Below are 20,923 nucleotides of genomic sequence, written 5' to 3' on the forward strand. Positions count from 1 at the left end.
AAACGTGCTTTGGGGAGTCAGTGGGTGTATCATATTAAGTATCTCGCCAATGGTGAAGTCAAACGTTTCAAATCTCGACTTGTTGTTTTTAGCAATCATCAGAAAGCAGGTATTGACTATATTGAGACATTTGCTCGTGTCGCTAAAATGACCACTGTTCGAGCCTTTCTTGCTATTGCTGCTTCCAAAAATTGGGAGCTTCATCGGATGGATGTTCATAATGCCTTTTTGCATGGCGATTTAGAAGAAGAGGTTTATATGAAACCTCCTCCAGGTTTTATAGGCACTAACTCAAATCTTTTCTGTCGATTACGAAAATCTCTATATGGCCTCAAACAAGCTCCCAGCTGTTGGTTTGTCATACTTGTCACAGCTCTAAAGGACTATGATTTGCTTCAATCTTACTCTGATTACTCTTTATTTACATATACTCACGGGAATGTGCAAATTATTGTCCTAGTACATGTTGATGATTTGATTATTTCTGGGAATGATTTCGTTGCGTTACACACCTTCAAAACATACTTGAGCTCTTGTTTCAAAATGAAAGATCTCGGTCTCCTCAAAAGTGGCCAGGAATGCCATGGACCTCTTCCTTTGTCAATGTAAATACACTCTTGATATTATTTATGAAGTTGGATTATTAGGTGCCCATCCTAGTTGTTTTCCAATCGAACATAACCATCATCTGGCTCAAGCTACAGGCGAACTTCTTCAAGATGTCGCAGCATACCGTCGCCTTGTTGGTCGCTTCTTAATATATTTGGCAGTCACCCGTCCTGATCTTGCCTATTCGGTTTATATTCTATCTCAGTTTATGCAGGCCCCTCGCCTAGATTATTAGGATGCTGCATTGCGGGTTGTTCGTTATGTGAAGGGCACCCTAAATCAGGGTATCTTACACGCGCTGACAGTGACCTCTCTCTACGAGGATGGTGTAATTCTGATTTGGTTGCTTGTCCTCTCACTAAATGCTCATTGACTGGTTAGATTATTTTCTTATGTCATTCTCCTATTTCGTGGAAAACCAAGAAATAACAAATGATTTCTCGATCTTCCTCGGAGGCGGAGTATCGCTCTATGGCTTCTCTCACATGTGAATTAAAATGGCTAAAAGCTTTACTCTTAGGCTTAGGCATTCATCATCCTAAGGTTATTCCATTATTCTGTCATAGTTAGTCGGCTCTTCATATTGCGCAAAATCCTGTCTTTCATGAACGGACCAAGCACATTGAGATTCATTGTCATTTTTTTCGTGATGCTATTGTCGATGGTTTGATTGCTCCTCCGTATGTCTCCACGAAGGCCCAGTTGGCAGATACTTTCACTAAAGCTCTTGGCAAGCAATAGTTTGACTTCATGGTTTCCAATTTAGGTATTATTGATCCTTTCCATGCCCAACTTGAGGGGGTATTAGGAATATATCATATGTAAGACTCTCAACAAGCTAATTTGTTTATGATTAGGATTTAGTTATGTACTTAGTTTAGTAGTTATCTTCCTACTTGATTTAGGCTTTGCCTTTGTACTATATATATTCTTTATTTCTCATTAATAATACACAACATAATTTACCTTCAATCATAATTTGTCATGGAAGCATATTAAAGGTATTCATGGTAGGCAAAAATATGGTATAAAAAAGGCGTTGCTATATTTCTTGACTTTGCTTTTAAGGACATCATACAAGATTCAAATGCAAATATTTGAAAATTGTGAACTTGATTTAGGGTAGATGATGCATGACGCAGGTGCAAGTAACTTACGAGCAACAGATATTTCGCTACCTTTGAGAAAGCTCAATAAGGGCGACTCCTTGACAACTCAAATAAGGCGACAAACATCAGCCTCCTTTGTTATGATCAAATAAGGCGACCATAATCGTCCGCCTTGTTATGATAAAATAAGGCGACCACAATCGCCCTCTTTGATACAATCAAAGAAGGCGACTCGTAAGATCGCCCTCCACATATCTACCACAACGAAGCAAATGCGGCGATTGAAGGACGACCCAAAAGTCACCCTCTTTGATCTAATAGGGCGACACTTGCACTTAATAGGGTGACTTTTGTCTCCCTTTTTGATCTGATTAATTGTAGTGATTAGCAAGTTCTATAATTCCCTTAATACAAAATATGAGATATTAACAATAAAAGGGATGTCTTAAAGATCGTGAAAAAGCAAAGGAGTAAACTATAGAAAACGGATGGTGTATTATTTAAGGGTTATTTGCTCTACTAAAACAAAAAAAAGATCCAATTGATAATGCAATAAAATCGTTACCTTTTGCTAAGAGTCCGGATTCTCTAGAGTTTTCGTGAAACTCTACAGGGTAAAGTTGTATCTGAGCCATACATTTTAAAATCAAGGGCTCATATTGGTGGAATGAAAAGATTTAGGGGTAGATTTTGATGAGATAAAATAGGGGAATTTTGGAAAGAGAATATATGAGCCATTGATTTTTTAGTCAATGGTTGATATTGCTCAAACTCTACCTTGTACAGTTATTTTACAACTCTAGAGGATCCAAACACTTTTGCTAATATTAACATTTGAAGGGATGTCTTAAAGATCATGAAAAAGTTAAGGAGTAAACTGGTACAAAACAATAATGTGTTATTTAAGGGTTATTCACACTATTAAAAAAAAAAATCCAATTAATAATGCAATATATACATGTCAACTTTTGCGAACACTGATTTACAGGTTCACTTCTACTTGAAATATTTTAATTTTCCACACTTGCAAAATGATAGCAGGAAGCTAAATGCAGCATCAATAGAAGACTTAAAGCATGTTTGATTCAATATATTTAGACTTTAAGAAAGGAATTGAAAACAAATAATACCTACTCTTTTTATTGTGGTTTGGTTCATTCCCTCCTCAATGACTCGCTATCATTATTTGGTGATAATGGACTTCCCTAGTTTGATACCTTCTCCGTCATATAACAAATTCATAATGATTACCATTTCCCATGTATTCCAAGGCTAGAAGCAAATACCTGAAAAAGGTTAAAAAAAAAAAAAGCAATAATGTCTTTCACTCCTCCATTTGATTCTATTCCAATCTTTTTCATAACATAAACAAAATATGTTCTCATTGGCTCACTAATCACTACTCTCTCCTTCTCTTATTAGATTTTCTATTTTTAATTAGAAAACTATTAATAGGTAATGTATTTTTTTTAAAAAAATTTAATATATACGAAAAAAATGTAGTGATATCGGTTTGGTTTTAACGAACCATTCATCGTAAGTCACAAAAACCACTTCAGTAGATATCAAGCTAGTGTTACCTAATTTATGTTCACAACCCAAGAAAGGGTGAAAAGGGAATATTAAACGTCAAAATTATTAATTTTTGGTTGAAATCTCGTAAAAATTATGTGTTGTAATAAAAATGGTCATTTAAGGTGGTTTCGGACAAAAATTTATACTCCCTCTGTTTCAAATTATAAGACATTTTAATTAAAAAAATTTGTTTCAAAATATAAGGCGTTTTACATTACCAATGTAAAATTAAATGCAATTTTATAATATCAAGATAAGATTATAGGTTATTTTCTATTATCAATACAATATTTAATGTCAATTCTTATTACTTATGCAAATCTAACTAAATTCTTAATATGCGTAAAAATGGGTTACATGCCTTATAATTTGAAACGGAGGAAGTACAAGATTTCTTTTACAATCTTAGACAAGGTCTTCTCTCACCAAATGTCATTATAGTATTACTTTTTTCATTTTTTTTAGTTGTACTATTTAGTTATCAATACACATCCTCAACCATTAATAACTTGTAAAATGAATTGACATATTACGATTGGTGTAGGCATTTTTTGTATTGCCTACGTTGGATGAGCACATATTTGATTACCTCGTTGTAAAAGATTTAATTTTGAAATTCGTTTAGAAAAGAAGTCATCAACAAGTCTTTAATGAAGACTCATCAACTTAATTGGATTTTTGGCGAAACCGTAACTATATATTTAGAGACTTAACCAATGTAGATTTCCCCGTCATAACTTCATAATTGGTCCATGAACCAAAGATTGAGTTCAATTGTGTAGGTATGAATATGATCATGAACCACATTTGCCCATTTTTGGCTTCTACTTAATACGATTCATGAATTTATTTTATGCAAATAAAGAATCACACAATATGTTTATGCATTCCAAAATTAATCTATGCTCATTTATAACAAGCAAAAAGACTATTTTTTGTAATATGTCCATTAAACAACCAAATTACTAGGAATGTAATCCAATTGTCCAAATTATCTAACTTAAATATTGAAACATTTGATTAGGTCTTTGATTAGAAAAAACAATCATTTGAATCTATGAAAGCAATAAGTATACAAGCATAGTCCATGGATATAATATACTTCTATTTTAAAATACTTGTCACACTTTTCCCAGCATGCTTGCCAACGCATAACTTTAGTTGGTATTACTCTAATTCAATAAATGTAAAAAATATGAAAACTTGATATTATGAAAGTATACATTAAGATGAATCTAAAAACATCCCACATGACTATATTTTTTCTTACGTAAAAATCACAAAACAAGGTCAATGGAGAGTATCAATAGTCTAAAAGTCAAAATGTATCATATATTTGGAAACTGAGGAAGTATAGAAAAATATGAAGAATAAGAAATTCCAGAAGAAGATACAAGAATCATGAAATATTTAAGAATCTACATCATGAAAAACTTGTTACTAACTTCAAAAAATTATATAGGAATTCAAATATTAAGAACCCTCGAGAATATACCTTTGTCGCTTGGGTCTTGAATAACGATCTACGGAAGGAGCAATTTTGAAGCTTCGACTGAATGGAGATTAAAAGTTGTGTTTTTGAGTTTGAAGTGTTTATATTTGGAGTATTAGAGGTGATATTTGTCTGAAAATCAGTTGGAAACTGTGTTGAAAGTCGTGTCCCAAAATCAAATGGATTGAGATCTACATGTAGCAAAAATAAAATAAAAAACGAGATAAGATTTGCATTGCGCGGTGTGCATCAGCTAGATGTGTATGAATTTTGATGAATATCTCGATGTCGCGAGTGTGCACCCTAGTGCGAGGGACGCATTAAATTGTACGTCTCACAACTACAACTCTGTCTAATTTCATTTGTTATCTAGAATTAAAGATTGTTTTTAACTTTCATTAAATATTATCATTTAAATTCGAAAATCAATTATCTAGAATTTTTTTGGAAAAATTCACAAGAGAGAGCATAACTATTACCCATTTTCTTTTATAAGTCCCTACTATGAATTATTCCATACAGGTCCCAAGTTTACTATCTTGTGATTTTTATAGGTCCTGAGTTACTTATAATCAGTTTAGAAGGTAAGATTTTTAAATGTTTACCATCTTCGAACGCTTTCAGGAAATGAAAAAGACCTATAAAATGGGGCCAACATTTAAAAATATTACCTGTTAAACCATTTATAAGTAATTCAGGACTTATAAAAGTAAAAATATGGTAAAATTGGGACCTTCAAAGAATAATCCATAGTTGGGACCTATAAAAGAAAATGGGTAATAGTTGGGCCCTCTCTTGTGAATTTCTCCAAAAAAAATTTATAATATCTTATTTTCATAATATCTTTTATTTAAGAAATTCTGAATAAAAAATACAATTAATTCTCAGAAATAATAAATTGGACTTTAAAAAATGGGCATAAAATACCATTAATTATCACCAATAATGAATTGGGCTTTTCAAATAAGGCTTGGAATTTGTTAAAGAAATAAATACTTTAATTTGCATTCTTAAAAAGATTGTGGACTTAGCTCTTTGGATTGCCCTCCTTTTGATAAGACCAATTAGGACGACGATATGGATATTCATTGGATACTAAATTAGGAAGACATGATCATATGGCTACTGAAGCCCCCACTTTGACTGAGGTTTATAAAATCAAATTCAAAGTAGTCGGTGTTGAGATGGAGCACAATTCTAGATGCTTTGCAAGGTAGAATAAATCTATAAATCGCCAGATTCTACAAACAAAGCTAGTCTTCAATGCGATAACTACAAGCAAGGCAATTTGATTAACCTGTAAAATAAGATGTTATCAGATAGGTGTAAACAATTCTGATAATGCACATAATGATGCAATGATGGAAACTTAGACTCTCTAACTATGCAGGAGAGGCTATGCAAGGTTAGGTATTGTTAGTAGAATTATACAAATATAACACTATAGACGCAATTGACTAAATTTAGTAAAAACTAGTTTCTTCAAATCTTTGAGACTACACTACTAAGGACAGAACCACTATAGTAATTTCAATTAGTGAAGTACTCAAGTTAAAGCAACACTACAAACTTCGCCACCATCAAGACTAATTATGTGTAGAATGTTTAGAGGAGAAAACATAATAACTTGGATAAATTAAAAGAATACATTTTTATATATTTTTCACACATAAATGAATAAACAAGGCAATATTTAAATATGTATACAAAGCACTACTAATGACATCTTGATTATGAGTCACTAAAGAGAGAATAGGAACATGTCCGCTACCTAGCCCACAACTTGCTATCCCACTACGTAGACCATTATGAAGACCACTACTTGTTAACTAATTCTTAGCAACCAGTCCTAACTATTAGGAAAACAATTTGACTAACTTTGTAGCATAATCCAACACACCCCCCCTTGCTTCATAATTTTCTTCTTGATCTTCAACATCTTCATCACCCATCTTGCCATAAAACTTGGTAATTTTGTGATGCACTTCTCACTACTAGAATTTTGACTTTTGTTGATACACTTCTCACCAATCTTATCTGTGTTGATGCACTTGTTACCAACTTTCATTCAATAGAGCACATCTCTCCATTAACCATGCTAGAGCACTTCTCTCTAACTCTTGATAAATGGTGCACTTTCTCATCAATTTTTGAAACTCGTTCTTGTTTTTGTCTTTCAAATCGATGAGGTTGTGTTGCTTTCATCCCTCTCACATTCTCTCTCTCCTTTTTTGGCCTCTAAGAATCTAATTTGATGCTCTTATACCAGGTAGAATTTTTAAAGGAGAAAATAGAGAAACTTGGAGATATTAATTAAAAAAACTACTTTTTATATATTTTTCACACATAAATGAATAAACAAAGCAGCCTTTAAGTAGACATACAAATCACTACTAATGACATCTTAACTATGAGCCACTAAGAGTGAAATTAGGAAAATGCCTACTACGTAGCCCACTACTTGCTTTTCTACTAATAGACCATTATGTATACCACTACTTGTTAGCCCACTAACTAATTATTAGCAACTAGTCCTAACTATTAGGAAAATTATTTGACTTATTTTGGAGCATAATCCAACATTATATGCTCAAAGACTAAATATCCAATCCTTTACGCATTGCTTTTATATGAATTACTCCGTCCAATTTCGATAATTGTACTCAAAATAATTAGCATGTTTGTCAATACATAATTTTTATCATTACTAATTATACATATGCAAATTTATAAAAAGTTAATTGTATAATAATAAATATTAAGGTAAATATAACAAGATAGATAACATGAATATATTTTTTCTTACCGATATATTTAATAGAGGATGTTAAACATGCCCGGGTAAGGCCTTATGCAGGGTAAGGGCCCAATTGTATTGTGTTTGCCCAAAGTAAAAAAAAAAAACTTTAATGTTTTCATGCGTGACATTCCTCCCAATTTCCAAAACTCTCGACTCTTCGTGCCTCTGTCTTCCAGTTCTCGGTAGCCTCCCAAAGATTTCAATATTCTCAATTTTCATTATAGCTCCAATTTTCAAAGAGAAAAGAAAGTCACATGTGCATCACCGTATAATTTGCTTCTACAAGATAATTTTTAGTTGGGAATAATTTTGCATTCTTGAACATTCTAAAAGGCAACACAACTTCTTTTCATTCTTCTCCAATTTTCGTATCTTAGTTGATGTCCAATTTTACACTTTTTCTAATATCTCCAATTTACATGCATAATGCTTCTGCAATACCCGATAAATTTTATATTATGTTGGAATTTATAAATTTGAAGTAATTCGATCTTTTAATCCATGAGCAACCAATTTCCAAAACCCAACTCTTCTTCTCTTCTGTCTTCTCTAGTTCTCTAAGAAATTGTCTAATATTCTATAGTTTTGGCTTCTTCTAGCACATGAAAGTTGAAGGTAAATTCTTAATTTTAAATTTTTTGTCATTTAATTATTTTTATTGTTATTGTGTAATATGTTGAATTGTTGGAGGTGTTGTGTTGCTGATTTTATATTTTAATTTTGAATTTGTTGGTGCTGTTGTTTTTTACGGAAAGTTTTAATTATCCATATTATGAATTTGGATGTATTATATATTGAATTTTCGAGTAGAATTTGTATGGAGTATATGTTGAGTTTTGTTTGGAAAAAAACTACTTTTTATTAGTGGTATGAAAATTTGACCTATCACATTTTCGTACACAAGACCCCTAAATTATACAAGACAGTCCTGGTATTAAAGTAAAAGGTGTGCATAATACCAAAAGTCAATGATAGAACTATTAAAACAAGAAGGTGATATAAAACTTGTAGGTTAAACCTTCTAATACGGCTAATGTAGTATGACAATTAACAATCATGGCAATAATCAATGGTTTCTCCTCAAACACTAAGGATTCCTATTATTTGGGGGTTTTAGAAATGGATACAAAAGTAAAAAAAAAAAAAAGGTTTAAATCATTTCATATTGTCCCATATACAAAATCAAAAACAACATTAGATAATCAAAGACAATTGATTTGTGCAGTCAGAAAGGTTGTGCTACACCATTGTTGTGGGAGTCGTGAATCTCATTCAATGTACATCTAATAAACGTAAACACACAAATGGGCAGAAAATGTATGTTGCCTTTCTCATTCCACAGATTTCTATATGTATACAAAGAGAGTATCTGTAAATATGTAAAGTACAATAATCAAGGAGAGATTTTAGGTAACTGAATATCCTAAATATCTCTCTTAATATCCTAACACCCCCCCTCAAGTTGGAGCATGAGGATTAGAAATGCCCAACTTGGCAAGAAGAAACTCAAACTGGCGCTTGCCTAGAGCCTTAGTGAAAATGTCCGCAAGCTGAGAAGCGGTAGGCACATAGGATGGCGAGATCAAGCCATCTTTTATAGCATCACGCACGAAGTGACAGTCAACTTCAATATGTTTTGTGCGTTCATGAAAAACCGGATTCTGAGCAATATGAAGAGCTGATTGACTATCACAAAAGAGTTTGATAGCCTTGGGGTGATGAACGCCCAAACTAAGTAGTAACCCTTTAACCACTTGAGTTCACAAGTGATAGCAGCCATAGAACGATACTCGGCTTCAGCCGAGGAGCGGGACACAGTAGGTTGCTTCTTGGTTTTCCAGGAGATAGGAGAGTGACCAAGAAACACAAGCCAACCAGTGAGTGAACGACGAGTGACGGGACAAGCGGCCCAGTCAGAATCACACCAACCTTGGAGCGTGAGATCACTGTCAGCTCGAAGAAGAATACCCTGCCCTGGAGTACCTTTCAAATAGCGAACTACTCGAATAGCTGCATCCCAATGCTCAATACGTGGTTCCTGCATGAATTGAGAGAGAATGTGAACAGAATAAGCCAGATCGGGTCGAGTGACTGCCAAGTAGATAAGACGACCCACAAGGCGACGATAAGCAGCAGGATCAGAATAGAGAGCACCAGCAGCTAATCCGAGCTTGTGATTCTGCTCAATAGGAAAGTCAATTGGTTTGGCACCCAATAGGCCAACCTCAGAAATAATGTCAAGAGTGTACTTGCGTTGACACAAGAATAAGCCAGAAGAGCTACGAGCAACCTCAATCCCAAGAAAATATTTTAAAGAACCAAGATCTTTCATATGAAAGCAATCACCAAGATAGGCTTTGAAAGCCGTCAAAGAAGCAGAATCATTTCCAGAAATAATCAAGTCATCAACATAGACCAAAACGTTCATCTGGATGGAACCATGAGTATAAGTAAACAAGGAGTAATCAGAGTAGGATTGTAAGAAACCATAACCTCTTAAAGCAGTGACTAATTTGGCGAACCAACAACGGGGAGCTTGTTTAAGCCCATAGAGAGACTTGCAGAGCCGACAGACCAACCGCGGATTAGAAGAAGTGTAGCCAGGAGGAAGTTTCATGTAAACCTCCTCATCTAGATCACCATGAAGAAAAGCATTGTGAACATCCATCTGATGAAGTTCCCAATTTTTAGAAGCAGCAATGGCTAAGAAGGCACGAACAGTAACCATTTTGGCGACAGGAGCAAAAGTCTCAGTGTAATCAATACCTTCTTCTTGATGATTGCCCAGAGCAACCAATCGAGATTTAAGACGCTCAACAGAACCATTGGAGTGATACTTGATACGGTAAACCCACTGACAACCAAGAGCACGTTTGCCGGGAGGAAGAGGAACAAGAGACCATGTGTGATTAGCCTCTAAGGCTTGTATTTCGGCATTCATAGAACTTTGCCAATCATTACTTCTCATTGCTTCTTTAAAAGATTTAGGTTCTGTCCTTGATGTAATAGCTGCAAGAAATAACCGATATTGCATAGAAAAATTGTCACAATTAACATAGTGAGCTATAGGATAGGGAGTACCTGAAGCAGACTGTAGAGACGGAGTGGAGCAGGACGGACTTTGAGCTACAACGGAGTGGGTGACATAATCACGTAATAAAACAGAGGGAATTTTGGGTCGCATACCACGGCCCAAATCAGGTTGAGAAGTAGTAGAAGTAGATGGGGAATTAGGGAGAGAGTCGGTAGTAGAAGAGGACCCAACAGAATGTGGCCCAAGAGAAGAGGAGAGAGAGGCAGGCCCAGAGAGCGAAGGCTGAGTAGCAGCGTCAGGCCTAGAAGACATGGGCTGAGATGGTGGGTCAGTTCGAGAAGATGTGGGCTGAGAAGGTGGGTCAGGCCCAGAAGATATGGGCTGATCAGTAGGATTAGGCCCAGTTTGCGTGGGCTGAGCAGGAGGATTAGGCCCAGATGACGTGGGCTGGTCAGTTGGGTCAGGCCCAGATGGCGTGGGCTGTCCAGAAGGCGGGGAATCAATCTGAGTAGTAGGAGAGGTGGAATTTGAAGGGAGAGTAGTGGGCTCAGGAGACGTGGGCTCAGGAGAGTGTTCTGGGTCAATAATGGGGGCAAAATCATCATGAATGTCATGACAAATAGGAACAATAACATGAGGAGTAATATTGGCTTTGTCAGGGTGAATGAAGGGAAATATATCCTCAAAAAAATGCACATCACGAGAAATAAAAAATTCTCGAGCATCTAAATCAAAAAGTTTCCACCCTTTCTTGCCAAAAGGATACCCCATAAAAAGACATTTTCGACTTTTGCTGGCAAATTTATCATTTTTGGATTTTAAGTTATAAGCAAAACATAAACATCCAAAAGTTCGAATGGCATCATAAGAAGGACAAGTGTCGTTCAAGATCTCATAGGGAGTTTTGTTGGCAAGTAAAGGAGTAGGCGTACGGTTAATGAGATGAGCAGCAGCAAGAATACTTTCCCCCCAAAAATAAATAGGCAAGTTGGCTTGAAATCTCAAAGCTCTCCCAACATTTAAAATGTGTTGGTGTTTACGCTCAACCCGCCCATTTTGTTGTGGAGTATGGGTACAAGAAGTGTAAAAAAATATGCCTGTGGCCGAAAAATAATCATGCAAACAATTAAATTCCGTACCATTATCACTTTGAACTATTTTGATGGTTTGAGAGTATTGACGATCAATCATGGCAACAAAGGACATGAACATACGAAAGACCTCAGTTTTATCAACCATCAAATAAACCCATACAGCACGAGAAAAATCATCCACAATAGTCAAAAAATAACGAGCACCACAAGTAGATTGATGTTTATAAGGTCCCCATAAATCACAATGAACTTTCTCAAAAATACGAGAAGCTCGGTTTTCACTTAAAGGAAATTTAGTTCTAGAGTGTTTAGACCGAAAACAGATTTCACAGGCCTTATTCAAACTACCTTTTAAACCAAAAACAGGGGGAAGTAATTTTACAACTTTCTCGGAAGGATGTCCCATGCGTTGATGCCAAAGAGTAAGAGAGGAGGAAACATTATTAACTGTGACGTGATGAAGCTCATCCGTGCCGAAGTAGTAAAGTCCATCCCGTCTAACACCCGTTCCAATCCGCTTCTTCGACTGGTCCTGAATAACACACATATGTAAATCAAAGTGAACAATACAATGCAAGTTATCAGTTAATTGTGAAATCGAAACCAAATTACAATTCAAGGACGGAACGTAAAGAACATGAGACAAAACAATGTGAGATGAAAGACGAACTGAACCCTCTTGGGTAGCAAGAACATTAGAACCATTTGGTAAACCAACCGGACATGGAGAAGGCAAAGTAACAATATCATAAAGTCAAGTAATATTACCAGTGACATGACGAGACGCACCAGTGTCAAGAATCCAAGACAAGTTATCAAACATACCCGTTAATCTGTCGTCTGGAATTTTAGTAGTACCAAGCAAGCCAGCTAACACCTTCCACTGATCTGCAGTAAAAGAAGAAGTAGAGGGAGAAGACCCACTGGCTACGGAACTGACCGAAGAAGCTGCCGGAGCAGCAGCAGCATGGGCGCGGGCTGGACCACCACGTCCACGCCCACCACGCCCACCACGAGAGGCAGTGGCAGCAGCACGTTGCTGCACACGCTCTTCATACCATGCGGGATAACCGTGAAGCTCAAAGCATTGAGCAATCTCGTGACCAGTTTTATGACAATGTTTACAAGTAAGATGAGATTTATCCGGCCGAGTAAAACTACCACGACCACGACCAGTCGTTGCTTGAAGAGCAAAACCGACGGCAGGAGGGTGGGACACGGCAGAAGATGTAGCGAGACGAACTCGTTCGTCCTGGATAACTAATTGATAGGCTCGATCAAGAGAGGGTAAAGGATCTTGAGCTAAAATATTTGAGCGATTTGGGCATAAAAATCTGAATCAAGACCCATAAGAAAAGCATGCAGTTTATTTGTTTCACGTCGAGCAGCATGTTGATTATTAGCAGAGCAAGTACAAGTGATTAAAGGTTCATGATGGTGAAGTTCCTCCCATAAAACAGATAACTGAGCAAAGTAAGTTTGAACAGACATGGATTTTGTTTGTTCGCATTTAGCAATAGAGGACTTTAATTGATGAATACGGGGACCGTTAACAATGGCAAAACGAGTTTGAAGAGTTTCCCATAAACGATGAACTTCTTTAAATTTCGAAATAGAACGTTTTACCTCAGGGTCAATAGTATTCATGAGCCAAGAAATAAGCATGGCGTTGATAGTGGTCCAATCCGTGGAGGTACATGGCAAGGACGGTTGTGTAATAGTGCCGTCGAGAAAGACGAACTTGCGTCGAGCCTCCAAAGCAGTCTGAATTGCGTCTGCCCATTCAGCATAGTTGTCGCCATTTAAGCGAATCGGGGTGATAAAATCACCAGGTCTGTCTTGCGGACCTAGATAATAAGGGGAGGTAGGCTCAATTTTAGGTGGTGGTGGTGGCGGTTCAGCACCAGTCATGGTGAAAAGTAGGCGGAAAAAATAACCTAAGCAACTGATACCATAATAAACGTAAACACACAAATGGGCAGAAAATGTATGTTGCCTTTCTCATTCCACAGATTTCTATATGTATACAAAGAGAGTATCTGTAAATATGTAAAGTACAATAATCAAGGAGAGATTTTAGGTAACTGAATATCCTAATATCTCTCTTAATATCCTAACAACATCACTATATTTTATGACTCACTATGGATAACTAAAAACAAATACAAGATATAATCAACTAACTAACACTAATCCGACTTGTGTGGACATCATTCCCAGTAAAATTAGTGTACACCAAGCATTGTTGTTACAATCCCGATCTGAATTTCACTATCCTACGATTTTACGATCTGGAGGGACCTCATTGATCCCGATCCTACCCAACCTCAAAAATTCACATGGTAGGATCTTAATACAATTCTATGATCCTACGATTCTATCGTAAAATAATCATAAAGTAATTTCACATATTATATTTCTCCTATTAGATTTTGGTTGCATGTTACTTTAATCTTATAGTACTGAAAAACTATCAACATTTGATAATGAAATAAATCGTTATTAATTTGTGTAAATTTTTAACATGAGTTTCTAATCATATTCTAGCATAATTATCTCTATTTTACGGAATTGTAAGATCTTACGATCGTACGATCTGATCCCACCGATTCGATCCTACCAACCCCTACGATCCAAAGTAGGATTTCGATCCTGATAACATTGACAACAAGCTTACGCGCGCACATAACTACGGACACACACTATTATAATATACAGAAATCCATTATATCACAAACAAATACACTATATAAGAGAGAAATACACTATATCACAAATAAATATACTACAACACAAAGAAAAACTATTACAAATAAATACTATAACTCTTGCCAAAAAAAAAAAATACTATAGCACATAGAAACACATTATACAATATACAAACACACTATCTCAAAGCTGACAATATTATCCTAATCATTTATAACATGTTCAAATATACAATCAAGTATAACAAACGGAAACACACTATATGAAAAACAGATACACTATATCAGAAATAAATATACTATATCACAAACAAACACTATAACACAAAGAAGCACTATCACAAACAAACATACATAACATATAGAAAAACACTATACCACACAGGCACACACAAACACACTATGTTGAAACTGACAATATAATCATAATCCTCTATAACAGGTTCAATTGTACAATCAACTATTACAAAAACTGAAAAACATAGTAAGAACATGAAGAGAGAGAAAATGAAGCAATTATGAGAGAGAAACTGAAAAGACAAGGAAATATGAGGAGAGAGAAAGAGAAAATAGTAGAAGTTGTAATCATTACAACCTACATAACATCTATTGGGTGCTCACTAATTAGTGTGCACCGGGTTCATACGAGCTTTTTTAACTAACACTAAGATCTATACCATATATTTGGGCGTATCATACACTCAAAGCTATTATTTTGTTAATTACTCTCTTTTTTGTTTTTATCTAGAGATCTACAAATAAGCAATGAGAAAATAAATAGTTTTGTGTGTACAACACACTTAGGTGTAATTAATGCATAAATTGCAATCAAATGCAACTTACAAGATCAGAGCTACTCATCTCGACAAATAGCATTGCCCGAGAAAAGTTGCATGCATGCACATATACTCACTCCAAGTCTCCAACATGGCGGTCAAGGAGGAGGCACTGGACGTTCAGAACCATATTGCAAATTCTGACCTTTAGGGGAACCCGGCTTGGGTGACCATAGAGATGGTGGCCTTGGCCTTGCTGTTGCCATCAAAATTAAACTCCTCCTTTGAGGAACCAAAAGCGATCCACTTAGCATTAACATCAATACAAAGAACAATGATATCGCCTTCATTATAATTAGTTTCAGATGAAAAATATATCTTGGCTAGTTATGACTTATGATTATCTAGTACTGGTAGTAATATATAGAAAGCGATGGTCCAGATGAAGATATTAAACTACACAACAGTCAGCAGCTTGCTATCTTATTAGTCAAGTAAAAAGAATGATGCATTATTAATTAGTTTTTTGGGGTTTTGACTTTTAATCATTGCTCATCAGGTCTACCTTCATTGAAAGCAAACAAAATAATTACGTATGCTTGATTTACTATTACGACTTGAATTTATACATCTATATTAGTACTAAACGACTATGAATTCAAGACCAACCCTTTAATATATTCCATGTCTATGAACAAACGCGTACATGTTCTTGACAAAGATTACTCTTCTTAGAATCTTAGCTAATTAATGAGGAAAAGAATAGTAGTGGGCTTATAATAACAAAATCAACCAAGTGTTTTGGGTGACATACCATCAACGTGCGACGCATTCATACTACCTGTTACGCTTGACTAGTAATTGTACTCTACGTTACCCCAACACCCTATTCTACCTAGTGTGTCGACTCGACACGACGCGCAACACACCTGGAAATGGGTGTCGATACGCGTATCAGAAAAGTGTCGCCTATCAGATACCCATATTGGGTAAAGTGAGAAAGAAACGCATAGAAAAAAGTGGGAAACATTACATAATTCATCGTACGTACCTTCAAAATTTGTAACTTAGGGCATGATATCGGTCATAGCGGTCGAGTTGAGTTGAAATTTGTAGGAAAAACTCGCTGGAAAAGTTCTGCCATTACTGATTAAAAGAAGAATTAGAGAGAAGGAGAAGAGAGATAAAAGATGGCGTGACGTGGAAGATGAATAGTGTAGTGCTTTAGTCCTTGGGACTTGGGGTACAACAAAAAATAAAATAAATGTGAGGTGCATGGAAAGCTGTAAAGGTGAATTGAATTACAACTTTTTAGTCAACTTTACTTTTATTTTAAATGCTGATGACTTATGAGTTCTTTTTCTTTTTAAAAAAAATCTTTCCTAACTAATCCATCTCCCACGTGACCTCTCTTCCTCTTTCTTTCTTCTCCTTTTTAAAAATTCACTCCTTTTTTTTCACTTTTTGTATACTATATATACTGTGAGTGTTGAATAAAATTAAATCTATATTAATTTTGAAAAAGAGATAATTTCGATTTTTTTTATCAAAATAAAGTGTCGGGAAATTATTTCCGACACTCTCAATGATAGACGTGTCTAGAATAATATTGGTCAAGACACTTTCTTGACCGGGTCGCCGTATCGGCCAAAATTTTGGAGTAGGGTGTGGTATCCTCTGATCCCTACTTGGATACAACACCTGTATCCGTGTCGGAGTAACATAGATTGTACAGTTATCCCTCAACATCTTCTTGATTGAAGACTTGTGCAATAATATCCTGGACAAATAATCCCGAACCTGAGCTCGTTCCTGAACCTGCAAAAAAGGGGGCCCAGCCTGGAGGTTTGGGTAGGGGCTTCCCCTCTGAAGGTTAAGTAAGGTATAAGGAGTAATAAGGAAAGTTTAGAGAGAGAAATTATAGAGAGTTTTCACATAAGGTACCTTTCTCCTTATTTTAAAGACTATTTATAGTGTTTGGAGTCTGATTGTTGTACCTTGAGGTCACCCTAATTTAAAAGCACCTGGTTGGCTGAGCAATTGGATTAGGACACGTGGCAGGCAATGATTGGGAGGTACACATCATCCAATCATATGCAAACATTTTTTGGGATTTGTGCCTGAATGCATGTCAGGCCAAAGAGATGGGTTGGTACTTTCCCTAAATGGAAATTTGAACTTCATCCATCTCCTTTTTGCCTAGTAATTATATTTGCAGATAGGAAACATGTGGACGCTCCAGATGGATCAACGTGTTCCTTGGGGAGCAGTTGATTTCCATGCAACAACATTTTCCCCTAAAAGGGGTTTTTACTGTTTGGCGCTAGGACGGTTAAATGCCTTTTACTTCAAGCAAACTACCTTGTTTTTCAAAAAACGGCAAACGACGCCACTTTGCCGGTTTAACCGGTCACTTGTTAATAACCTTTTGATTCCAACGATTGTTTTTATCGGGGTAACATGTTTTTTCACCCCTCTATAAATATGAACTTTTGTCCTTTCTTAGACCATTTCACACCTTGAAAGAATTTTCTTAAAGAGAGAGACTCTGCCTTTTTTTAAAATTTCTAAGAGAGAGTGCGCACGTCCAGCTTCCGTTAACTTCACCGATTGCCCGAGTAGCTCGTCAGGTATCCCCTTCTTCTTCTTTGTTCTCAATCCTTTATTTTTCTTTTAGAAAATCAATAAAAATGAATTTCTCTTCGTCAAATAATAACGGCCATCTAAGAGTTGGTCTTGACACTAGAACCGATAGCGTTCCTTCTTCAGCACATTCTAGAGTTGGGCCTATTATGGGCGGTAATGCATATTATATTTATGGATATGGATGATAATATCAGACAACCCAGTCTTTACCTATGCAGGGTAACCTAGCGCGCGTCAAGCAAACTGCCCGTCCTAGACGTGGAATAACTCTCCTGACCTCCAGTTCTGAGATGGAGGCATCAAACCGGATGAATCTCCAATGATAGGGAACATGAGATTCAAAGTGCTCGGCCGTCACTCGAGCATTCTCCCCCTTGAAGCGTCCAGGAGGATGGGCCTGTCCAAATACCTTTAGAGGCCAGCCCGTTTGGAAGAGACATTGAGATGGAAGAGGGCAACGAAAGAGAAAGTGAATCTGGCTCTTCCAATGATTCAGACGACCTCTCCACGACCTCGTCTGAAATTAGAAGAAGCCTAAGTCCCCTTTCTAACCCACGATTTATTCTGGCCAATAATGGTTGGCTAGGAAAAGTAGGCACTGGCCTTAGGCACCTTTCCTCGGCCATTCCTATGTCGGGTTACACCTTCGTCCTACCAGGTAAGGATGATACAATTCTTAGTGCCCCCACCGGCCACTTCACCGTTTATCGGTTGGCCTTAAATATGGGGTTATGATTTCCCCGTCATCCTTTTATTGGTCGACTTCTGCCACAATCAATTGGCCCCCAACTCCTGGCAGAACAATTTTTACATTTATGTCCGTCTGTGAGTTGAATGGCGTTCCTCCTTCCTTGTCGGCCTTTACCCAGATACACTGCATATCTAAGAAACCCTAAACTGTAGAGGGGGTCTAATTTATCATCTGCAACCGTCATGGCTTCCTCACTTCTTGGGGTAAGACGTCCAAGATGCATGCATAGAAGGCCGAATTCCTGTTCGTCCAGGCGCCTAACGAGGATGTGGCAAGGAGATACCGATATTTTAGCCGATCGCCAACCAACATTGGACGAACATCGTCCTTCATAAAGCTTGAAACACTAGTACAGAATCGACGATTTGCGTCGGATACGAGGCGCCCATTTGCGTCGGACATGGGTCCGACGGCACAGGTCTTGACGCAAATGACAGAGACATGATCTGCGTCGGATCAAGGAACGACGCAGTTGAAGAGCTATTTGCGTCGGACGGGTTTAGAGTGTGACGCACATGACAATGCTCTTTGCGTCACATGATGAGCCATGTGCGACGCAGATGGCTGAGGCCAGCAACCCAGAACCTACCATTTGCGTCGCACATTATGCCACATGCGACGCAAATTGTAGGTTTTTCTTTTAAAAAAAAGGCTTTCACCATTCTAAAAGCTGCAATTATATTAAAAAACAATTCCACCATTGAAATTGCAAACAATTCTTTCATTATTCTGATTATAGTAGAATGAACTCAATTATACTAAAATACAAACAAATGGGCGTATTTTTACCAAAAAAAAATTAATTTCATGAAATAGAGAAAGGGTAATAGATTAAAAAACATGAACAAAAATCTATAATGAAAAACTTATACAATTGTTCTATAATAAAAAAACATGAACCGAAATCTAAAATGAAAAATTATACAAATCTTACAAAATAAAATGAATTAACCAAAAAATCCAAATCACTCCTACAACAAGTAGAGAAACATCCTAAAATGATCGAAATATAAAAAGTTGTCTGCAATTTCTTCTCTTTCTCCACCAGATCTGCAAATTCAATACATTTTAATTGAGTTAATAAACTGAAAAAATACCAGAAATTGATTTTTTGACGGTTCAATTATTTACTTCAACAAAATACCATAAACTGCAAAAAAATACCTGAAATGAAAAGCCTCGGTTCTTGCACCGACGATCTAGAATAAGATTAAGAAATTTTTGTTCAGCGACAATTTCTTAAGGAAGAAAAGATCTCTGCTTTTGTTCGAGCAATATATATGATTTCTTCGGTTTCCGTTTTATTCGAGCAAGGTAATCCTAAAACTTGAGTTTCGAATAAGGTATGGCAAATTTGAGTTTCGAATGATAAGGGGATGGAGGTGAGAAAGAGATTTCATAAGTGAGGGCAAGGGATATAGAATTCGTTGCATGCAAAGGAAAAAGAGACAAATAAGAATGAAGTTGTTGATGATGAACTAGTGGTATGAGGAAGAGAGAGATGGAGAGAGGGAGAGAGGGAGAGAGAGAGAAGAACGGCTGAAGAGAGAGAGGGAGAGACTAAGAAGTTAGGGTTTGATACCCTCAAAAAAAAAGTTAGGGTTTGAAAATACAAGAATGAAGTGCGCGCCTTATTTGCATTTCCTTAGCCTAATCTGCGTCGCACATAAAGCCCATGTGAAGCAGATAAGCCCAACTCATTAATTTCTGCATTTTTTGAGCCTTATCTGCGTCGCACATACAGCCCATGCGACGCAGATCAACCCAAATCATTATTTTGAGTGGAATTATATGCGTCACACCTTAATTAACATCCGACGCAAATTAGCCTTTCGCAACGCACATTAGTTAAGTGCGACGCAGATAAGGTTTCAATTTTGTCACCTAGACGCACGATGTGTGTCGGATGGACCTAAGTGTCCGACGCACATGAGCTATATGCGTCGCACATCAATAGGGTACGACGCATATCGCTCGTGTTTTGCGTCGCACTCTTCATAGCATGCGACGCAAATTATGTTTTTGCGTCGTTTTGCCTTTCATTCGATGCAAATCGTCCTTTTTCTACTAGTGAAAGTAGTTCTGAAAAAGAGTTGGTAGAATACTTCAGAATACCAGAGTATTCTATCCCAAATAATTCCACTTTCAAGAGACCCTCCAATTGAATACTCTTCAAAGAGATGTTTTACAATGATAACTTCCTGATCGTTGCTGGCTTGCGGTTGACCAAAGATAGAGGTATAACTCAAATTTTCTTAAGTGAAAACTCCTCGTCTGAGGTCTTAGTCCTACTAATAGTTTGCTTTCCCTTATAACCTCTGCCAAAGCT

At 36.6% G+C, this 20,923-nt stretch overlaps 1 long non-coding RNA gene across 1 annotated transcript; it reads right to left on the reverse strand.

Annotated features, from left to right (window-relative positions):
• Nucleotides 1-19,374: 19,374 nt before the first annotated feature.
• Nucleotides 19,375-20,383, reverse strand: LOC125496408 (uncharacterized). The gene is made up of 2 exons (XR_007273067.1): nt 19,759-20,383; nt 19,375-19,644 (listed from the first exon to the last, which is right to left on the reverse strand). It is a non-coding gene; the product is annotated as an uncharacterized LOC125496408 (long non-coding RNA).
• Nucleotides 20,384-20,923: the final 540 nt, after the last annotated feature.

The sequence above is a fragment of the Beta vulgaris genome, chromosome 4 (genome assembly GCF_026745355.1).
Source record: "Beta vulgaris subsp. vulgaris cultivar EL10 chromosome 4, EL10.2, whole genome shotgun sequence".
In the NCBI taxonomy this organism is placed as follows: domain Eukaryota; kingdom Viridiplantae; phylum Streptophyta; class Magnoliopsida; order Caryophyllales; family Amaranthaceae; genus Beta; species Beta vulgaris.